This window comes from Rhinichthys klamathensis, unplaced genomic scaffold (genome assembly GCF_029890125.1).
Source record: "Rhinichthys klamathensis goyatoka isolate OS25496 unplaced genomic scaffold, OSU_Roscu_1.1 h1tg000001l_1, whole genome shotgun sequence".
In the NCBI taxonomy this organism is placed as follows: domain Eukaryota; kingdom Metazoa; phylum Chordata; class Actinopteri; order Cypriniformes; family Leuciscidae; genus Rhinichthys; species Rhinichthys klamathensis.
This window is the reverse complement of record NW_026606555.1, coordinates 2,275,306-2,297,500: the sequence shown is the minus strand read 5'-3', so window position 1 is coordinate 2,297,500 and position 22,195 is coordinate 2,275,306. Positions and strand designations below refer to the sequence as shown.

Below are 22,195 nucleotides of genomic sequence, written 5' to 3'. Positions count from 1 at the left end.
TGGAACAAAACATGATCATTCCATCCACACACCACAGATGCTCGATGGTGATTTGAAAGGAGTTTTGAACAGGACCTCAATGGAACACAGGCCTCCTCCTCCACTTGGAACAAAACATCACCATTATATCCTCACACCACAGATGCTCGATGGTGATTTGAAAGGAGTTTTGAACAGGACCTCTTGGAACACAGGCCTCCTCCTCCACTTGGAACAAAACATCACCATTATATCCTCACACCACAGATGCTCGATGGTGATTTGAAAGGAGTTTTGAACAGGACTTCTTTGGAACACAGGCCTCCTCCTCCACTTGGAACAAAACATCACCATTATATCCACACACCACAGATGCTCGATGGTGATTTGAAAGGAGTTTTGAACAGGACCTCTTTGGAACACAGGCCTCCTCCTCCACTTGGAACAAAACATTACCATTATATCCTCACACCACAGATGCTCGATGGTGATTTGAAAGGAGTTTTGAACAGGACCTCTTTGGAACACAGGCCTCCTCCACCCCTTGGAACAAAACATCACCATTATATCCTCACACCACAGATGCTCGATGGTAATTTGAAAGGAGTTTTGAACAGGACCTCTTTGGAACACAGGCCTCCTCCTCCTCCACTTGGAACAAAACATCACCATAATATCCACACACCACAGATGCTCGATGGTGATTTGAAAAGAGTTTTGAACAGGACCTCTTTGGAACACAGGCCTCCTCCTCCACTTGGAACAAAACATTACCATTATATCCTCACACCACAGATGCTCGATGGTGATTTGAAAGGAGTTTTGAACAGGACCTCTTTTGAACACAGGCCTCCTCCTACACTTGGAACAAAATATCACCATTATATCCACACACCACAGATGCTCGATGGTGATTTGAAAGGAGTTTTGAACAGGACCTCTTTGGAACACAGGCCTCCTCCACCCCTTGGAACAAAACATCCATCGTCCCTGGGTGGGCTCGAACCACCATCCTTTCGGTTAACAGCCGAACGCGCTAACCAATTGCGCCACAGAGACCGGTGGCAAGTCAGCCACTGGGTCACGTTATAAAAAAGCACAATTGGACATTTCCGGCAAAGACAAACTAGTTTTCCACTAGCGTAATGTGTAAAGCGCGCTGAAAACCGAGACCACCTGTTGGGAAGAGAGATAGCTAATAGACACGCCCAACGTGGGGCTCGAACCCACGACCCTGAGATTAAGAGTCTCATGCTCTACCGACTGAGCTAGCCGGGCGGGTGCAGGGCTTTGCTTCGGGCTGGTCGCAGATTTTAACGGAGCCTCATATTTTGCGAATCGATTGGCCTCATGTCTGAGAGCCTGATAGGTTACAAGTTACTGGTGGCCTCCTTTTATGACCAAAACCCCCATTCGATCACAGTCAAAAGTTGGAAATGGGTATTTGAAAGGTGGTGATTTGAAAGGAGTTTTGAACAGGACCTCACTGGAACACAGTAGGGCATCGAGGAGGCCTCGATGGTGATTTAAAAGGAATTTTGAACAGGACCTCTTTGGAACACAGGCCTCCTCCACACTTGGAACAAAACATGATCATTCCATCCACACACCACAGATGCTCGATGGGGATTTAAAAGGAGTTTTGAACAGGACCTCAATGAAACACAGTCCTCCTCTACCACTTGGAACAAAACATGATCATTCCATCCACACACCACAGATGCTCAATGGTGATTTAAAAGGAGTTTTGAACAGGACCTCAATGGAACACAGGCCTCCTCCTCCACTTGGAACAAAACATCACCATTATATCCTCACACCACAGATGCTCGATGGTGATTTGAAAGGAGTTTTGAACAGGACCTCTTTGGAACACAGGCCTCCTCCTCCACTTGGAACAAAACATCACCATTATATCCACACACCACAGATGCTCGATGGTGATTTGAAAGGAGTTTTGAACAGGACCTCTTTGGAACACAGGCCTCCTCCTCCACTTGGAACAAAACATTACCATTATATCCACTTGGAACAAAACATCACCATTATATCCTCACACCACAGATGCTCGATGGTGATTTGAAAGGAGTTTTGAACAGGACCTCTTTGGAACACAGGCCTCCTCCTCCACTTGGAACAAAACATCACCATTATATCCACACACCACAGATGCTCGATGGTGATTTGAAAGGAGTTTTGAACAGGACCTCTTTGGAACACAGGCCTCCTCCACCCCTTGGAACAAAACATCCATCGTCCCTGGGTGGGCTCGAACCACCATCCTTTCGGTTAACAGCCGAACGCGCTAACCAATTGCGCCACTGAGACCGGCTGCAAGTCAGCCACTGGGTCACGTTATAAAAAAGCACAATTGGACGTTTCCGGCAAAGACAAAGAAGTTTTCCACTAGCGTAATGTGTACAGCGCGCTGAAAACCGAGAGCACCTGTTGGGAAGAGAGATAGCTAATAGTCACGCCCAACGTGGGGCTCGAACCCACGACCCTGAGATTAAGAGTCTCATGCTCTACCGACTGAGCTAGCCAGGCGGGTGCAGGGCTTTGCTTCGGGCTGGTCGCAGAGTTTAATGGAGCCTCATATTTTGCGAATCGATTGGCCTCATGTCTGAGAGCTTGATAGGTTACAAGTTACTGGTGGCCTCCTTTTATGACCAAAACCCCCATTCGATCACATTCAAAAGTTGGAAATGGGTATTTGAAAGGTGGTGATTTGAAAGGAGTTTTGAACAGGACCTCACTGGAACACAGTAGGGCATCGAGGAGGCCTCGATGGTGATTTAAAAGGAATTTTGAACAGGACCTCTTTGGAACACAGGCCTCCTCCACACTTGGAACAAAACATGATCATTCCATCCACACACCACAGATGCTCGATGGGGATTTAAAAGGAGTTTTGAACAGGACCTCAATGGAACACAGTCCTCCTCTACCACTTGGAACAAAACATGATCATTCCATCCACACACCACAGATGCTCAATGGTGATTTGAAAGGAGTTTTGAACAGGACCTCAATGGAACACAGGCCTCCTCCTCCACTTGGAACAAAACATCACCATTATATCCTCACACCACAGATGCTCGATGGTGATTTGAAAGGAGTTTTGAACAGGACCTCTTTGGAACACAGGCCTCCTCCTCCACTTGGAACAAAACATCACCATTATATCCACACACCACAGATGCTCGATGGTGATTTGAAAGGAGTTTTGAACAGGACCTCTTTGGAACACAGGCCTCCTCCACCCCTTGGAACAAAACATCCATCGTCCCTGGGTGGGCTCGAACCACCATCCTTTCGGTTAACAGCCGAACGCGCTAACCAATTGCGCCACAGAGACCGGCTGCAAGTCAGCCACTGGGTCACGTTATAAAAAAGCACAATTGGACGTTTCCGGCAAAGACAAACAAGTTTTCCACTAGCGTAATGTGTACAGTGCGCTGAAAACCGAGACCACCTGTTGGGAAGAGAGATAGCTAATAGTCACGCCCAACGTGGGGCTCGAACCCACGACCCTGAGATTAAGAGTCTCATGCTCTACCGACTGAGCTAGCCAGGCGGGTGCAGGGCTTTGCTTCGGGCTGGTCGCAGAGTTTAATGGAGCCTCATATTTTGCGAATCGATTGGCCTCATGTCTGAGAGCTTGATAGGTTACAAGTTACTGGTGGCCTCCTTTTATGACCAAAACCCCCATTCGATCACAGTCAAAAGTTGGAAATGGGTATTTGAAAGGTGGTGATTTGAAAGGAGTTTTGAACAGGACCTCACTGGAACACAGTAGGGCATCGAGGAGGCCTCGATGGTGATTTAAAAGGAATTTTGAACAGGACCTCTTTGGAACACAGGCCTCCTCCACACTTGGAACAAAACATGATCATTCCATCCACACACCACAGATGCTCGATGGGGATTTAAAAGGAGTTTTGAACAGGACCTCAATGGAACACAGTCCTCCTCTACCACTTGGAACAAAACATGATCATTCCATCCACACACCACAGATGCTCAATGGTGATTTGAAAGGAGTTTTGAACAGGACCTCAATGGAACACAGACCTCCTCCTCCACTTGGAACAAAACATCACCATTATATCCTCACACCACAGATGCTCGATGGTGATTTGAAAGGAGTTTTGAACAGGACCTCTTTGGAACACAGGCCTCCTCCTCCACTTGGAACAAAACATCACCATTATATCCACACACCACAGATGCTCGATGGTGATTTGAAAGGAGTTTTGAACAGGACCTCTTTGGAACACAGGCCTCCTCCTCCACTTGGAACAAAACATCACCATTATATCCACACACCACAGATGCTCGATGGTGATTTGAAAGGAGTTTTGAACAGGACCTCTTTGGAACACAGGCCTCCTCCACCCCTTGGAACAAAACAAGGGATGGAGGACATCACCATTATATCCTCACACCACAGATGCTCGATGGTGATTTGAAAGGAGTTTTGAACAGGACCTCTTTGGAACACAGTCTCCTTTACCATTTGGAACAAAACATGATCATTCCATCCACACACCACAGATGCTCGATGGTGATTTAAAAGGAATTTTGAACAGGACCTCTTTGGAACACAGGCCTCCTCCACACTTGGAACAAAACATGATCATTCCATCCACACACCACAGATGCTCGATGGTGATTTGAAAGGAGTTTTGAACAGGACCTCAATGGAACACAGTCCTCCTCTACCACTTGGAACAAAACATGATCATTCCATCCACACACCACAGATGCTCAATGGTGATTTGAAAGGAGTTTTGAACAGGACCTCAATGGAACACAGTCCTCCTCTACCACTTGGAACAAAACATGATCATTCCATCCACACACCACAGATGCTCAATGGTGATTTGAAAGGAGTTTTGAACAGGACCTCAATGGAACACAGGCCTCCTCCTCCACTTGGAACAAAACATCACCATTATATCCTCACACCACAGATGCTCGATGGTGATTTGAAAGGAGTTTTGAACAGGACCTCTTTGGAACACAGGCCTCCTCCTCCACTTGGAACAAAACATCACCATTATATCCACACACCACAGATGCTCGATGGTGATTTGAAAGGAGTTTTGAACAGGACCTCTTTGGAACACAGGCCTCCTCCTCCACTTGGAACAAAACATTACCATTATATCCACTTGGAACAAAACATCACCATTATATCCTCACACCACAGATGCTCGATGGTGATTTGAAAGGAGTTTTGAACAGGACCTCTTTGGAACACAGGCCTCCTCCTCCACTTGGAACAAAACATCACCATTATATCCACACACCACAGATGCTTGATGGTGATTTGAAAGGAGTTTTGAACAGGACCTCTTTGGAACACAGGCCTCCTCCACCCCTTGGAACAAAACATCCATCGTCCCTGGGTGGGCTCGAACCACCATCCTTTCGGTTAACAGCCAAACGCGCTAACCAATTGCGCCACAGAGACCGGCTGCAAGTCAGCCACTGGGTCACGTTATAAAAAAGCACAATTGGACGTTTCCGGCAAAGACAAACAAGTTTTCCAATAGCGTAATGTTTACAGCGCGCTGAAAACCGAGACCACCTGTTGGGAAGAGAGATAGCTAATAGTCACGCCCAACGTGGGGCTCGAACCCACGACCCTGAGATTAAGAGTCTCATGCTCTACCGACTGAGCTAGCCGGGCGGGTGCAGGGCTTTGCTTCGGGCTGGTCGCAGAGTTTAATGGACCCTCATATTTTGCGAATCGATTGGCCTCATGTCTGAGAGCTTGATAGGTTACAAGTTACTGGTGGCCTCCTTTTATGACCAAAACCCCCATTCGATCACAGTCAAAAGTTGGAAATGGGTATTTGAAAGGTGGTGATTTGAAAGGAGTTTTGAACAGGACCTCACTGGAACACAGTAGGGCATCGAGGAGGCCTCGATGGTGATTTAAAAGGAATTTTGAACAGGACCTCTTTGGAACACAGGCCTCCTCCACACTTGGAACAAAACATGATCATTCCATCCACACACCACAGATGCTCGATGGGGATTTAAAATGAGTTTTGAACAGGACCTCAATGGAACACAGTCCTCCTCTACCACTTGGAACAAAACATGATCATTCCATCCACACACCACAGATGCTCGATGGTGATTTGAAAGGAGTTTTGAACAGGACCTCAATGGAAAACAGGCCTCCTCCTCCACTTGGAACAAAACATCACCATTATATCCTCACACCACAGATGCTCGATGGTGATTTGAAAGGAGTTTTGAACAGGACCTCTTTGGAACACAGGCCTCCTCCACCCCTTGGAACAAAACATCACCATTATATCCTCACACCACAGATGCTCGATGGTGATTTGAAAGGAGTTTTGAACAGGACCTCTTTGGAACACAGGCCTCCTCCTCCTCCACTTGGAACAAAACATCACCATAATATCCACACACCACAGATGCTCGATGGTGATTTGAAAAGAGTTTTGAACAGGACCTCTTTGGAACACAGGCCTCCTCCTCCACTTGGAACAAAACATTACCATTATATCCTCACACCACAGATGCTCGATGGTGATTTGAAAGGAGTTTTGAACAGGACCTCTTTGGAACACAGGCCTCCTCCTACACTTGGAACAAAATATCACCATTATATCCACACACCACAGATGCTCGATGGTGATTTGAAAGGAGTTTTGAACAGGACCTCTTTGGAACACAGGCCTCTTCCACCCCTTGGAACAAAACAAGGGATGGAGGACATCACCATTATATCCTCACACCACAGATGCTCGATGGTGATTTGAAAGGAGTTTTGAACAGGACCTCTTTGGAACACAGGCCTCCTCCTCCACTTGGAACAAAACATCACCATTATATCCACACACCACAGATGCTCGATGGTGATTTGAAAGGAGTTTTGAACAGGACCTCTTTGGAACACAGGCCTCCTCCTCCACTTGGAACAAAACATGATCATTCCATCCACACACCACAGATGCTCGATGGGGATTTAAAAGGAGTTTTGAACAGGACCTCAATGGAACACAGTCCTCCTCTACCACTTGGAACAAAACATGATCATTCCATCCACACACCACAGATGCTCGATGGTGATTTGAAAGGAGTTTTGAACAGGACCTCAATGGAACACAGGCCTCCTCCTCCACTTGGAACAAAACATCACCATTATATCCTCACACCACAGATGCTCGATGGTGATTTGAAAGGAGTTTTGAACAGGACCTCTTGGAACACAGGCCTCCTCCTCCACTTGGAACAAAACATCACCATTATATCCTCACACCACAGATGCTCGATGGTGATTTGAAAGGAGTTTTGAACAGGACTTCTTTGGAACACAGGCCTCCTCCTCCACTTGGAACAAAACATCACCATTATATCCACACACCACAGATGCTCGATGGTGATTTGAAAGGAGTTTTGAACAGGACCTCTTTGGAACACAGGCCTCCTCCTCCACTTGGAACAAAACATTACCATTATATCCTCACACCACAGATGCTCGATGGTGATTTGAAAGGAGTTTTGAACAGGACCTCTTTGGAACACAGGCCTCCTCCACCCCTTGGAACAAAACATCACCATTATATCCTCACACCACAGATGCTCGATGGTAATTTGAAAGGAGTTTTGAACAGGACCTCTTTGGAACACAGGCCTCCTCCTCCTCCACTTGGAACAAAACATCACCATAATATCCACACACCACAGATGCTCGATGGTGATTTGAAAAGAGTTTTGAACAGGACCTCTTTGGAACACAGGCCTCCTCCTCCACTTGGAACAAAACATTACCATTATATCCTCACACCACAGATGCTCGATGGTGATTTGAAAGGAGTTTTGAACAGGACCTCTTTTGAACACAGGCCTCCTCCTACACTTGGAACAAAATATCACCATTATATCCACACACCACAGATGCTCGATGGTGATTTGAAAGGAGTTTTGAACAGGACCTCTTTGGAACACAGGCCTCCTCCACCCCTTGGAACAAAACATCCATCGTCCCTGGGTGGGCTCGAACCACCATCCTTTCGGTTAACAGCCGAACGCGCTAACCAATTGCGCCACAGAGACAGGTGGCAAGTCAGCCACTGGGTCACGTTATAAAAAAGCACAATTGGACATTTCCGGCAAAGACAAACTAGTTTTCCACTAGCGTAATGTGTAAAGCGCGCTGAAAACCGAGACCACCTGTTGGGAAGAGAGATAGCTAATAGACACGCCCAACGTGGGGCTCGAACCCACGACCCTGAGATTAAGAGTCTCATGCTCTACCGACTGAGCTAGCCGGGCGGGTGCAGGGCTTTGCTTCGGGCTGGTCGCAGATTTTAACGGAGCCTCATATTTTGCGAATCGATTGGCCTCATGTCTGAGAGCCTGATAGGTTACAAGTTACTGGTGGCCTCCTTTTATGACAAAAACCCCCATTCGATCACAGTCAAAAGTTGGAAATGGGTATTTGAAAGGTGGTGATTTGAAAGGAGTTTTGAACAGGACCTCACTGGAACACAGTAGGGCATCGAGGAGGCCTCGATGGTGATTTAAAAGGAATTTTGAACAGGACCTCTTTGGAACACAGGCCTCCTCCACACTTGGAACAAAACATGATCATTCCATCCACACACCACAGATGCTCGATGGGGATTTAAAAGGAGTTTTGAACAGGACCTCAATGAAACACAGTCCTCCTCTACCACTTGGAACAAAACATGATCATTCCATCCACACACCACAGATGCTCAATGGTGATTTAAAAGGAGTTTTGAACAGGACCTCAATGGAACACAGGCCTCCTCCTCCACTTGGAACAAAACATCACCATTATATCCTCACACCACAGATGCTCGATGGTGATTTGAAAGGAGTTTTGAACAGGACCTCTTTGGAACACAGGCCTCCTCCTCCACTTGGAACAAAACATCACCATTATATCCACACACCACAGATGCTCGATGGTGATTTGAAAGGAGTTTTGAACAGGACCTCTTTGGAACACAGGCCTCCTCCTCCACTTGGAACAAAACATTACCATTATATCCACTTGGAACAAAACATCACCATTATATCCTCACACCACAGATGCTCGATGGTGATTTGAAAGGAGTTTTGAACAGGACCTCTTTGGAACACAGGCCTCCTCCTCCACTTGGAACAAAACATCACCATTATATCCACACACCACAGATGCTCGATGGTGATTTGAAAGGAGTTTTGAACAGGACCTCTTTGGAACACAGGCCTCCTCCACCCCTTGGAACAAAACATCCATCGTCCCTGGGTGGGCTCGAACCACCATCCTTTCGGTTAACAGCCGAACGCGCTAACCAATTGCGCCACAGAGACCGGCTGCAAGTCAGCCACTGGGTCACGTTATAAAAAAGCACAATTGGACGTTTCCGGCAAAGACAAAGAAGTTTTCCACTAGCGTAATGTGTACAGCGCGCTGAAAACCGAGAGCACCTGTTGGGAAGAGAGATAGCTAATAGTCACGCCCAACGTGGGGCTCGAACCCACGACCCTGAGATTAAGAGTCTCATGCTCTACCGACTGAGCTAGCCAGGCGGGTGCAGGGCTTTGCTTCGGGCTGGTCGCAGAGTTTAATGGAGCCTCATATTTTGCGAATCGATTGGCCTCATGTCTGAGAGCTTGATAGGTTACAAGTTACTGGTGGCCTCCTTTTATGACCAAAACCCCCATTCGATCACATTCAAAAGTTGGAAATGGGTATTTGAAAGGTGGTGATTTGAAAGGAGTTTTGAACAGGACCTCACTGGAACACAGTAGGGCATCGAGGAGGCCTCGATGGTGATTTAAAAGGAATTTTGAACAGGACCTCTTTGGAACACAGGCCTCCTCCACACTTGGAACAAAACATGATCATTCCATCCACACACCACAGATGCTCGATGGGGATTTAAAAGGAGTTTTGAACAGGACCTCAATGGAACACAGTCCTCCTCTACCACTTGGAACAAAACATGATCATTCCATCCACACACCACAGATGCTCAATGGTGATTTGAAAGGAGTTTTGAACAGGACCTCAATGGAACACAGGCCTCCTCCTCCACTTGGAACAAAACATCACCATTATATCCTCACACCACAGATGCTCGATGGTGATTTGAAAGGAGTTTTGAACAGGACCTCTTTGGAACACAGGCCTCCTCCTCCACTTGGAACAAAACATCACCATTATATCCACACACCACAGATGCTCGATGGTGATTTGAAAGGAGTTTTGAACAGGACCTCTTTGGAACACAGGCCTCCTCCACCCCTTGGAACAAAACATCCATCGTCCCTGGGTGGGCTCGAACCACCATCCTTTCGGTTAACAGCCGAACGCGCTAACCAATTGCGCCACAGAGACCGGCTGCAAGTCAGCCACTGGGTCACGTTATAAAAAAGCACAATTGGACGTTTCCGGCAAAGACAAACAAGTTTTCCACTAGCGTAATGTGTACAGTGCGCTGAAAACCGAGACCACCTGTTGGGAAGAGAGATAGCTAATAGTCACGCCCAACGTGGGGCTCGAACCCACGACCCTGAGATTAAGAGTCTCATGCTCTACCGACTGAGCTAGCCAGGCGGGTGCAGGGCTTTGCTTCGGGCTGGTCGCAGAGTTTAATGGAGCCTCATATTTTGCGAATCGATTGGCCTCATGTCTGAGAGCTTGATAGGTTACAAGTTACTGGTGGCCTCCTTTTATGACCAAAACCCCCATTCGATCACAGTCAAAAGTTGGAAATGGGTATTTGAAAGGTGGTGATTTGAAAGGAGTTTTGAACAGGACCTCACTGGAACACAGTAGGGCATCGAGGAGGCCTCGATGGTGATTTAAAAGGAATTTTGAACAGGACCTCTTTGGAACACAGGCCTCCTCCACACTTGGAACAAAACATGATCATTCCATCCACACACCACAGATGCTCGATGGGGATTTAAAAGGAGTTTTGAACAGGACCTCAATGGAACACAGTCCTCCTCTACCACTTGGAACAAAACATGATCATTCCATCCACACACCACAGATGCTCAATGGTGATTTGAAAGGAGTTTTGAACAGGACCTCAATGGAACACAGACCTCCTCCTCCACTTGGAACAAAACATCACCATTATATCCTCACACCACAGATGCTCGATGGTGATTTGAAAGGAGTTTTGAACAGGACCTCTTTGGAACACAGGCCTCCTCCTCCACTTGGAACAAAACATCACCATTATATCCACACACCACAGATGCTCGATGGTGATTTGAAAGGAGTTTTGAACAGGACCTCTTTGGAACACAGGCCTCCTCCTCCACTTGGAACAAAACATCACCATTATATCCACACACCACAGATGCTCGATGGTGATTTGAAAGGAGTTTTGAACAGGACCTCTTTGGAACACAGGCCTCCTCCACCCCTTGGAACAAAACAAGGGATGGAGGACATCACCATTATATCCTCACACCACAGATGCTCGATGGTGATTTGAAAGGAGTTTTGAACAGGACCTCTTTGGAACACAGTCTCCTTTACCATTTGGAACAAAACATGATCATTCCATCCACACACCACAGATGCTCGATGGTGATTTAAAAGGAATTTTGAACAGGACCTCTTTGGAACACAGGCCTCCTCCACACTTGGAACAAAACATGATCATTCCATCCACACACCACAGATGCTCGATGGTGATTTGAAAGGAGTTTTGAACAGGACCTCAATGGAACACAGTCCTCCTCTACCACTTGGAACAAAACATGATCATTCCATCCACACACCACAGATGCTCAATGGTGATTTGAAAGGAGTTTTGAACAGGACCTCAATGGAACACAGTCCTCCTCTACCACTTGGAACAAAACATGATCATTCCATCCACACACCACAGATGCTCAATGGTGATTTGAAAGGAGTTTTGAACAGGACCTCAATGGAACACAGGCCTCCTCCTCCACTTGGAACAAAACATCACCATTATATCCTCACACCACAGATGCTCGATGGTGATTTGAAAGGAGTTTTGAACAGGACCTCTTTGGAACACAGGCCTCCTCCTCCACTTGGAACAAAACATCACCATTATATCCACACACCACAGATGCTCGATGGTGATTTGAAAGGAGTTTTGAACAGGACCTCTTTGGAACACAGGCCTCCTCCTCCACTTGGAACAAAACATTACCATTATATCCACTTGGAACAAAACATCACCATTATATCCTCACACCACAGATGCTCGATGGTGATTTGAAAGGAGTTTTGAACAGGACCTCTTTGGAACACAGGCCTCCTCCTCCACTTGGAACAAAACATCACCATTATATCCACACACCACAGATGCTTGATGGTGATTTGAAAGGAGTTTTGAACAGGACCTCTTTGGAACACAGGCCTCCTCCACCCCTTGGAACAAAACATCCATCGTCCCTGGGTGGGCTCGAACCACCATCCTTTCGGTTAACAGCCAAACGCGCTAACCAATTGCGCCACAGAGACCGGCTGCAAGTCAGCCACTGGGTCACGTTATAAAAAAGCACAATTGGACGTTTCCGGCAAAGACAAACAAGTTTTCCAATAGCGTAATGTTTACAGCGCGCTGAAAACCGAGACCACCTGTTGGGAAGAGAGATAGCTAATAGTCACGCCCAACGTGGGGCTCGAACCCACGACCCTGAGATTAAGAGTCTCATGCTCTACCGACTGAGCTAGCCGGGCGGGTGCAGGGCTTTGCTTCGGGCTGGTCGCAGAGTTTAATGGACCCTCATATTTTGCGAATCGATTGGCCTCATGTCTGAGAGCTTGATAGGTTACAAGTTACTGGTGGCCTCCTTTTATGACCAAAACCCCCATTCGATCGCAGTCAAAAGTTGGAAATGGGTATTTGAAAGGTGGTGATTTGAAAGGAGTTTTGAACAGGACCTCACTGGAACACAGTAGGGCATCGAGGAGGCCTCGATGGTGATTTAAAAGGAATTTTGAACAGGACCTCTTTGGAACACAGGCCTCCTCCACACTTGGAACAAAACATGATCATTCCATCCACACACCACAGATGCTCGATGGGGATTTAAAATGAGTTTTGAACAGGACCTCAATGGAACACAGTCCTCCTCTACCACTTGGAACAAAACATGATCATTCCATCCACACACCACAGATGCTCGATGGTGATTTGAAAGGAGTTTTGAACAGGACCTCAATGGAAAACAGGCCTCCTCCTCCACTTGGAACAAAACATCACCATTATATCCTCACACCACAGATGCTCGATGGTGATTTGAAAGGAGTTTTGAACAGGACCTCTTTGGAACACAGGCCTCCTCCACCCCTTGGAACAAAACATCACCATTATATCCTCACACCACAGATGCTCGATGGTGATTTGAAAGGAGTTTTGAACAGGACCTCTTTGGAACACAGGCCTCCTCCTCCTCCACTTGGAACAAAACATCACCATAATATCCACACACCACAGATGCTCGATGGTGATTTGAAAAGAGTTTTGAACAGGACCTCTTTGGAACACAGGCCTCCTCCTCCACTTGGAACAAAACATTACCATTATATCCTCACACCACAGATGCTCGATGGTGATTTGAAAGGAGTTTTGAACAGGACCTCTTTGGAACACAGGCCTCCTCCTACACTTGGAACAAAATATCACCATTATATCCACACACCACAGATGCTCGATGGTGATTTGAAAGGAGTTTTGAACAGGACCTCTTTGGAACACAGGCCTCTTCCACCCCTTGGAACAAAACAAGGGATGGAGGACATCACCATTATATCCTCACACCACAGATGCTCGATGGTGATTTGAAAGGAGTTTTGAACAGGACCTCTTTGGAACACAGGCCTCCTCCTCCACTTGGAACAAAACATCACCATTATATCCACACACCACAGATGCTCGATGGTGATTTGAAAGGAGTTTTGAACAGGACCTCTTTGGAACACAGGCCTCCTCCTCCACTTGGAACAAAACATTACCATTATATCCACTTGGAACAAAACATCACCATTATATCCTCAAACCACAGATGCTCGATGGTGATTTGAAAGGAGTTTTGAACAGGACCTCTTTGGAACACAGGCCTCCTCCTCCACTTGGAACAAAACATTACCATTATATCCACACACCACAGATGCTCGATGGTGATTTGAAAGGAGTTTTGAACAGGACCTCTTTGGAACACAGGCCTCCTCCACCCCTTGGAACAAAACATCCATCGTCCCTGGGTGGGCTCGAACCACCATCCTTTCGGTTAACAGCCGAACGTGCTAACCAATTGCGCCACAGAGACCGGTGGCAAGTCAGCCACTGGGTCACGTTATAAAAAAGCACAATTGGACGTTTCCGGCAAAGACAAACAAGTTTTCCAATAGCGTAATTTGTACAGCGCGCTGAAAACCGAGACCACCTGTTGGGAAGAGAGATAGCTAATAGTCACGCCCAACGTGGGGCTCGAACCCACGACCCTGAGATTAAGAGTCTCATGCTCTACCGACTGAGCTAGCCGGGCGGGTGCAGGGCTTTGCTTCGGGCTGGTCGCAGAGTTTAATGGACCCTCATATTTTGCGAATCGATTGGCCTCATGTCTGAACCCCCATTCGATCACAGTCAAAAGTTGGAAATGGGTATTTGAAAGGTGGTGATTTGAAAGGAGTTTTGAACAGGACCTCACTGGAACACAGTAGGGCATCGAGGAGGCCTCGATGGTGATTTAAAAGGAATTTTGAACAGGACCTCTTTGGAACACAGGCCTCCTCCACACTTGGAACAAAACATGATCATTCCATCCACACACCACAGATGCTCGATGGGGATTTAAAATGAGTTTTGAACAGGACCTCAATGGAACACAGTCCTCCTCTACCACTTGGAACAAAACATGATCATTCCATCCACACACCACAGATGCTCGATGGTGATTTGAAAGGAGTTTTGAACAGGACCTCAATGGAAAACAGGCCTCCTCCTCCACTTGGAACAAAACATCACCATTATATCCTCACACCACAGATGCTCGATGGTGATTTGAAAGGAGTTTTGAACAGGACCTCTTTGGAACACAGGCCTCCTCCACCCCTTGGAACAAAACATCACCATTATATCCTCACACCACAGATGCTCGATGGTGATTTGAAAGGAGTTTTGAACAGGACCTCTTTGGAACACAGGCCTCCTCCTCCTCCACTTGGAACAAAACATCACCATAATATCCACACACCACAGATGCTCGATGGTGATTTGAAAAGAGTTTTGAACAGGACCTCTTTGGAACACAGGCCTCCTCCTCCACTTGGAACAAAACATTACCATTATATCCTCACACCACAGATGCTCGATGGTGATTTGAAAGGAGTTTTGAACAGGACCTCTTTGGAACACAGGCCTCCTCCTACACTTGGAACAAAATATCACCATTATATCCACACACCACAGATGCTCGATGGTGATTTGAAAGGAGTTTTGAACAGGACCTCTTTGGAACACAGGCCTCTTCCACCCCTTGGAACAAAACAAGGGATGGAGGACATCACCATTATATCCTCAAACCACAGATGCTCGATGGTGATTTGAAAGGAGTTTTGAACAGGACCTCTTTGGAACACAGGCCTCCTCCTCCACTTGGAACAAAACATTACCATTATATCCACACACCACAGATGCTCGATGGTGATTTGAAAGGAGTTTTGAACAGGACCTCTTTGGAACACAGGCCTCCTCCACCCCTTGGAACAAAACATCCATCGTCCCTGGGTGGCCTCGAACCACCATCCTTTCGGTTAACAGCCGAACGCGCTAACCAATTGCGCCACAGAGACCGGCTGCAAGTCAGCCACTGGGTCACGTTATAAAAAAGCACAATTGGACGTTTCCGGCAAAGACAAACAAGTTTTCCAATAGCGTAATTTGTACAGCGCGCTGAAAACCGAGACCACCTGTTGGGAAGAGAGATAGCTAATAGTCACGCCCAACGTGGGGCTCGAACCCACGACCCTGAGATTAAGAGTCTCATGCTCTACCGACTGAGCTAGCCGGGCGGGTGCAGGGCTTTGCTTCGGGCTGGTCGCAGAGTTTAATGGACCCTCATATTTTGCGAATCGATTGGCCTCATGTCTGAACCCCCATTCGATCACAGTCAAAAGTTGGAAATGGGTATTTGAAAGGTGGTGATTTGAAAGGAGTTTTGAACAGGACCTCACTGGAACACAGTAGGGCATCGAGGAGGCCTCGATGGTGATTTAAAAGGAATTTTGAACAGGACCTCTTTGGAACACAGGCCTCCTCCACACTTGGAACAAAACATGATCATTCCATCCACACACCACAGATGCTCGATGGGGATTTAAAATGAGTTTTGAACAGGACCTCAATGGAACACAGTCCTCCTCTACCACTTGGAACAAAACATGATCATTCCATCCACACACCACAGATGCTCGATGGTGATTTGAAAGGAGTTTTGAACAGGACCTCAATGGAAAACAGGCCTCCTCCTCCACTTGGAACAAAACATCACCATTATATCCTCACACCACAGATGCTCGATGGTGATTTGAAAGGAGTTTTGAACAGGACCTCTTTGGAACACAGGCCTCCTCCACCCCTTGGAACAAAACATCACCATTATATCCTCACACCACAGATGCTCGATGGTGATTTGAAAGGAGTTTTGAACAGGACCTCTTTGGAACACAGGCCTCCTCCTCCTCCACTTGGAACAAAACATCACCATAATATCCACACACCACAGATGCTCGATGGTGATTTGAAAAGAGTTTTGAACAGGACCTCTTTGGAACACAGGCCTCCTCCTCCACTTGGAACAAAACATTACCATTATATCCTCACACCACAGATGCTCGATGGTGATTTGAAAGGAGTTTTGAACAGGACCTCTTTGGAACACAGGCCTCCTCCTACACTTGGAACAAAATATCACCATTATATCCACACACCACAGATGCTCGATGGTGATTTGAAAGGAGTTTTGAACAGGACCTCTTTGGAACACAGGCCTCTTCCACCCCTTGGAACAAAACAAGGGATGGAGGACATCACCATTATATCCTCACACCACAGATGCTCGATGGTGATTTGAAAGGAGTTTTGAACAGGACCTCTTTGGAACACAGGCCTCCTCCTCCACTTGGAACAAAACATCACCATTATATCCACACACCACAGATGCTCGATGGTGATTTGAAAGGAGTTTTGAACAGGACCTCTTTGGAACACAGGCCTCCTCCTCCACTTGGAACAAAACATTACCATTATATCCACTTGGAACAAAACATCACCATTATATCCTCAAACCACAGATGCTCGATGGTGATTTGAAAGGAGTTTTGAACAGGACCTCTTTGGAACACAGGCCTCCTCCTCCACTTGGAACAAAACATTACCATTATATCCACACACCACAGATGCTCGATGGTGATTTGAAAGGAGTTTTGAACAGGACCTCTTTGGAACACAGGCCTCCTCCACCCCTTGGAACAAAACATCCATCGTCCCTGGGTGGGCTCGAACCACCATCCTTTCGGTTAACAGCCGAACGCGCTAACCAATTGCGCCACAGAGACCGGCTGCAAGTCAGCCACTGGGTCACGTTATAAAAAAGCACAATTGGACGTTTCTGGCAAAGACAAACAAGTTTTCCAATAGCGTAATGTGTACAGCGCGCTGAAAACCGAGACCACCTGTTGGGAAGAGAGATAGCTAATAGTCACGCCCAACGTGGGGCTCGAACCCACGACCCTGAGATTAAGAGTCTCATGCTCTACCGACTGAGCTAGCCGGGCGGGTGCAGGGCTTTGCTTCGGGCTGGTCGCAGAGTTTAATGGACCCTCATATTTTGCGAATCGATTGGCCTCATGTCTGAGAGCTTGATAGGTTACAATTTACTGGTGGCCTCCTTTTATGACCAAAACCCCCATTCGATCACAGTCAAAAGTTGGAAATGGGTATTTGAAAGGTGGTGATTTGAAAGGAGTTTTGAACAGGACCTCACTGGAACACAGTAGGGCATCGAGGAGGCCTCGATGGTGATTTAAAAGGAATTTTGAACAGGACCTCTTTGGAACACAGGCCTCCTCCACACTTGGAACAAAACATGATCATTCCATCCACACACCACAGATGCTCGATGGGGATTTAAAAGGAGTTTTGAACAGGACCTCAATGGAACACAGTCCTCCTCTACCACTTGGAACAAAACATGATCATTCCATCCACACACCACAGATGCTCAATGGTGATTTGAAAGGAGTTTTGAACAGGACCTCAATGGAACACAGGCCTCCTCCTCCACTTGGAACAAAACATCACCATTATATCCTCACACCACAGATGCTCGATGGTGATTTGAAAGGAGTTTTGAACAGGACCTCAATGGAACACAGGCCTCCTCCTCCACTTGGAACAAAACATCACCATTATATCCACACACCACAGATGCTCGATGGTGATTTGAAAGGAGTTTTGAACAGGACCTCTTTGGAACACAGGCCTCCTCCTCCACTTGGAACAAAACATCACCATTATATCCACACACCACAGATGCTCGATGGTGATTTGAAAGGAGTTTTGAACAGGACCTCTTTGGAACACAGGCCTCCTCCACCCCTTGGAACAAAACAAGGGATGGAGGACATCACCATTATATCCTCACACCACAGATGCTCGATGGTGATTTGAAAGGAGTTTTGAACAGGACCTCTTTGGAACACAGTCTCCTCTACCATTTGGAACAAAACATGATCATTCCATCCACACACCACAGATGCTCGATGGTGATTTAAAATGAATTTTGAACAGGACCTCTTTGGAACACAGGCCTCCTCCACACTTGGAACAAAACATGATCATTCCATCCACACACCACAGATGCTCGATGGGGATTTAAAAGGAGTTTTGAACAGGACCTCAATGGAACACAGTCCTCCTCTACCACTTGGAACAAAACATGATCATTCCATCCACACACCACAGATGCTCGATGGTGATTTGAAAGGAGTTTTGAACAGGACCTCAATGGAACACAGGCCTCCTCCTCCACTTGGAACAAAACATCACCATTATATCCTCACACAACAGATGCTCGATGGTGATTTGAAAGGAGTTTTGAACAGGACCTCTTGGAACACAGGCCTCCTCCTCCACTTGGAACAAAACATCACCATTATATCCACACACCACATATGCTCGATGGTGATTTGAAAGGAGTTTTGAACAGGACCTCTTTGGAACACAGGCCTCCTCCTCCACTTGGAACAAAACATTACCATTATATCCTCACACCACAGATGCTCGATGGTGATTTGAAAGGAGTTTTGAACAGGACCTCTTTGGAACACAGGCCTCCTCCTCCACTTGGAACAAAACATCACCATTATATCCACACACCACAGATGCTCGATGGTTATTTTTAAAGGAGTTTTGAACAGGACCTCTTTGGAACACAGGCCTCCTCCTCCACTTGGAACAAAACATTACCATTATATCCTCACACCACAGATGCTCGATGGTGATTTGAAAGGAGTTTTGAACAGGACCTCTTTGGAACACAGGCCTCCTCCACCCCTTGGAACAAAAGATCCATCGTCCCTGGGTGGGCTCGAACCACCATCCTTTCGGTTAACAGCCGAACGCGCTAACCAATTGCGCCACAGAGACCGGCGGCAAGTCAGCCACTGGGTCAGGTTATAAAAAAGCACAATTGGACGTTTCCGGCAAAGACAAACTAGTTTTCCACTAGCGTAATGTGTACAGCGCGCTGAAAACCGAGAGCACCTGTTGGGAAGAGAGATAGCTAATAGATATGCCCAACGTGGGGCTCGAACCCACGACCCTGAGATTAAGAGTCTCATGCTCTACCGACTGAGCTAGCCGGGCGGGTGCAAGGCTTTGCTTCGGGCTGGTTGCAGATTTTAACGGAGCCTCATATTTTGCGAATCGATTGGCCTCATGTCTGAGAGCCTGATAGGTTACAAGTTACTGGTGGCCTTCTTTTATGACCAAAACCCCCATTCGATCACAGTCGAAAGTTGGAAATGGGTATTTGAAAGGTGGTGATTTGAAAGGAGTTTTGAACAGGACCTCACTGGAACACAGTAGGGCATCGAGGAGGCCTCGATGGTGATTTAAAAGGAATTTTGAACAGGACCTCTTTGGAACACAGGCCTCCTCCACACTTGGAACAAAACATGATCATTCCATCCACACACCACAGATGCTCGATGGGGATTTGAAAGGAGTTTTGAACAGGACCTCTTTGGAACACAGGCCTCCTCCTCCACTTGGAACAAAACATCACCATTATATCCGCACACCACAGATGCTCGATGGGGATTTAAAAGGAGTTTTGAACAGGACCTCAATGGAACACAGTCCTCCTCTACCACTTGGAACAAAACATGATCATTCCACCCACACACCACAGATGCTCGATGGTGATTTGAAAGGAGTTTTTAACAGGACCTCAATGGAACACAGGCCTCCTCCTCCACTTGGAACAAAACATCACCATTATATCCTCACACCACAGATGCTCGATGGTGATTTGAAAGGAGTTTTGAACAGGACCTCTTTGGAACACAGGCCTCCTCCTCCACTTGGAACAAAACATCACCATTATATCCACACACCACAGATGCTCGATGGTGATTTGAAAGGAGTTTTGAACAGGACCTCTTTGGAACACAGGCCTCCTCCTCCACTTGGAACAAAACATTACCATTATATCCACTTGGAACAAAACATCACCATTATATCCTCAAACCACAGATGCTCGATGGTGATTTGAAAGGAGTTTTGAACAGGACCTCTTTGGAACACAGGCCTCCTCCTCCACTTGGAACAAAACATTACCATTATATCCACACACCACAGATGCTCGATGGTGATTTGAAAGGAGTTTTGAACAGGACCTCTTTGGAACACAGGCCTCCTCCACCCCTTGGAACAAAACATCCATCGTCCCTGGGTGGGCTCGAACCACCATCCTTTCGGTTAACAGCCGAACGCGCTAACCAATTGCGCCACAGAGACCGGCTGCAAGTCAGCCACTGGGTCACGTTATAAAAAAGCACAATTGGACGTTTCTGGCAAAGACAAACAAGTTTTCCAATAGCGTAATGTGTACAGCGCGCTGAAAACCGAGACCACCTGTTGGGAAGAGAGATAGCTAATAGTCACGCCCAACGTGGGGCTCGAACCCACGACCCTGAGATTAAGAGTCTCATGCTCTACCGACTGAGCTAGCCGGGCGGGTGCAGGGCTTTGCTTCGGGCTGGTCGCAGAGTTTAATGGACCCTCATATTTTGCGAATCGATTGGCCTCATGTCTGAGAGCTTGATAGGTTACAATTTACTGGTGGCCTCCTTTTATGACCAAAACCCCCATTCGATCACAGTCAAAAGTTGGAAATGGGTATTTGAAAGGTGGTGATTTGAAAGGAGTTTTGAACAGGACCTCACTGGAACACAGTAGGGCATCGAGGAGGCCTCGATGGTGATTTAAAAGGAATTTTGAACAGGACCTCTTTGGAACACAGGCCTCCTCCACACTTGGAACAAAACATGATCATTCCATCCACACACCACAGATGCTCGATGGGGATTTAAAAGGAGTTTTGAACAGGACCTCAATGGAACACAGTCCTCCTCTACCACTTGGAACAAAACATGATCATTCCATCCACACACCACAGATGCTCAATGGTGATTTGAAAGGAGTTTTGAACAGGACCTCAATGGAACACAGGCCTCCTCCTCCACTTGGAACAAAACATCACCATTATATCCTCACACCACAGATGCTCGATGGTGATTTGAAAGGAGTTTTGAACAGGACCTCTTTGGAACACAGGCCTCCTCCTCCACTTGGAACAAAACATCACCATTATATCCACACACCACAGATGCTCGATGGTGATTTGAAAGGAGTTTTGAACAGGACCTCTTTGGAACACAGGCCTCCTCCTCCACTTGGAACAAAACATCACCATTATATCCACACACCACAGATGCTCGATGGTGATTTGAAAGGAGTTTTGAACAGGACCTCTTTGGAACACAGGCCTCCTCCACCCCTTGGAACAAAACAAGGGATGGAGGACATCACCATTATATCCTCACACCACAGATGCTCGATGGTGATTTGAAAGGAGTTTTGAA

The 22,195-nt window shown here is 46.8% G+C and overlaps 20 non-coding genes across 20 annotated transcripts; all 20 read right to left on the bottom strand.

The window, feature by feature from the left end:
* Positions 1 to 964: 964 nt before the first annotated feature.
* On the bottom strand, positions 965 to 1,038 carry trnan-guu (transfer RNA asparagine (anticodon GUU)). The gene has a single exon. It is a non-coding gene; the product is annotated as a tRNA-Asn (tRNA).
* A 146-nt stretch (positions 1,039 to 1,184) lies between these two features.
* On the bottom strand, positions 1,185 to 1,257 carry trnak-cuu (transfer RNA lysine (anticodon CUU)). Its single transcript has one exon. It is a non-coding gene; the product is annotated as a tRNA-Lys (tRNA).
* A 2,006-nt stretch (positions 1,258 to 3,263) lies between these two features.
* Positions 3,264 to 3,337, bottom strand: trnan-guu (transfer RNA asparagine (anticodon GUU)). Its single transcript has one exon. It is a non-coding gene; the product is annotated as a tRNA-Asn (tRNA).
* A 2,047-nt stretch (positions 3,338 to 5,384) lies between these two features.
* Positions 5,385 to 5,458, bottom strand: trnan-guu (transfer RNA asparagine (anticodon GUU)). Its single transcript has one exon. It is a non-coding gene; the product is annotated as a tRNA-Asn (tRNA).
* A 146-nt stretch (positions 5,459 to 5,604) lies between these two features.
* On the bottom strand, positions 5,605 to 5,677 carry trnak-cuu (transfer RNA lysine (anticodon CUU)). Its single transcript has one exon. It is a non-coding gene; the product is annotated as a tRNA-Lys (tRNA).
* A 2,331-nt stretch (positions 5,678 to 8,008) lies between these two features.
* trnan-guu (transfer RNA asparagine (anticodon GUU)) lies at positions 8,009 to 8,082 on the bottom strand. The gene has a single exon. It is a non-coding gene; the product is annotated as a tRNA-Asn (tRNA).
* A 146-nt stretch (positions 8,083 to 8,228) lies between these two features.
* On the bottom strand, positions 8,229 to 8,301 carry trnak-cuu (transfer RNA lysine (anticodon CUU)). The gene has a single exon. It is a non-coding gene; the product is annotated as a tRNA-Lys (tRNA).
* Positions 8,302 to 9,277: 976 nt separating this feature from the next.
* Positions 9,278 to 9,351, bottom strand: trnan-guu (transfer RNA asparagine (anticodon GUU)). Its single transcript has one exon. It is a non-coding gene; the product is annotated as a tRNA-Asn (tRNA).
* Positions 9,352 to 10,307: 956 nt separating this feature from the next.
* trnan-guu (transfer RNA asparagine (anticodon GUU)) lies at positions 10,308 to 10,381 on the bottom strand. The gene has a single exon. It is a non-coding gene; the product is annotated as a tRNA-Asn (tRNA).
* A 2,047-nt stretch (positions 10,382 to 12,428) lies between these two features.
* On the bottom strand, positions 12,429 to 12,502 carry trnan-guu (transfer RNA asparagine (anticodon GUU)). Its single transcript has one exon. It is a non-coding gene; the product is annotated as a tRNA-Asn (tRNA).
* Positions 12,503 to 12,648: 146 nt separating this feature from the next.
* Positions 12,649 to 12,721, bottom strand: trnak-cuu (transfer RNA lysine (anticodon CUU)). The gene has a single exon. It is a non-coding gene; the product is annotated as a tRNA-Lys (tRNA).
* A 1,738-nt stretch (positions 12,722 to 14,459) lies between these two features.
* trnak-cuu (transfer RNA lysine (anticodon CUU)) lies at positions 14,460 to 14,532 on the bottom strand. The gene has a single exon. It is a non-coding gene; the product is annotated as a tRNA-Lys (tRNA).
* A 1,232-nt stretch (positions 14,533 to 15,764) lies between these two features.
* On the bottom strand, positions 15,765 to 15,838 carry trnan-guu (transfer RNA asparagine (anticodon GUU)). Its single transcript has one exon. It is a non-coding gene; the product is annotated as a tRNA-Asn (tRNA).
* Positions 15,839 to 15,984: 146 nt separating this feature from the next.
* trnak-cuu (transfer RNA lysine (anticodon CUU)) lies at positions 15,985 to 16,057 on the bottom strand. The gene has a single exon. It is a non-coding gene; the product is annotated as a tRNA-Lys (tRNA).
* Positions 16,058 to 17,528: 1,471 nt separating this feature from the next.
* Positions 17,529 to 17,602, bottom strand: trnan-guu (transfer RNA asparagine (anticodon GUU)). Its single transcript has one exon. It is a non-coding gene; the product is annotated as a tRNA-Asn (tRNA).
* Positions 17,603 to 17,748: 146 nt separating this feature from the next.
* trnak-cuu (transfer RNA lysine (anticodon CUU)) lies at positions 17,749 to 17,821 on the bottom strand. The gene has a single exon. It is a non-coding gene; the product is annotated as a tRNA-Lys (tRNA).
* Positions 17,822 to 19,620: 1,799 nt separating this feature from the next.
* Positions 19,621 to 19,694, bottom strand: trnan-guu (transfer RNA asparagine (anticodon GUU)). The gene has a single exon. It is a non-coding gene; the product is annotated as a tRNA-Asn (tRNA).
* Positions 19,695 to 19,840: 146 nt separating this feature from the next.
* trnak-cuu (transfer RNA lysine (anticodon CUU)) lies at positions 19,841 to 19,913 on the bottom strand. The gene has a single exon. It is a non-coding gene; the product is annotated as a tRNA-Lys (tRNA).
* Positions 19,914 to 20,994: 1,081 nt separating this feature from the next.
* Positions 20,995 to 21,068, bottom strand: trnan-guu (transfer RNA asparagine (anticodon GUU)). Its single transcript has one exon. It is a non-coding gene; the product is annotated as a tRNA-Asn (tRNA).
* A 146-nt stretch (positions 21,069 to 21,214) lies between these two features.
* Positions 21,215 to 21,287, bottom strand: trnak-cuu (transfer RNA lysine (anticodon CUU)). Its single transcript has one exon. It is a non-coding gene; the product is annotated as a tRNA-Lys (tRNA).
* Between the last annotated feature and the right edge of the window lie 908 nt (positions 21,288 to 22,195).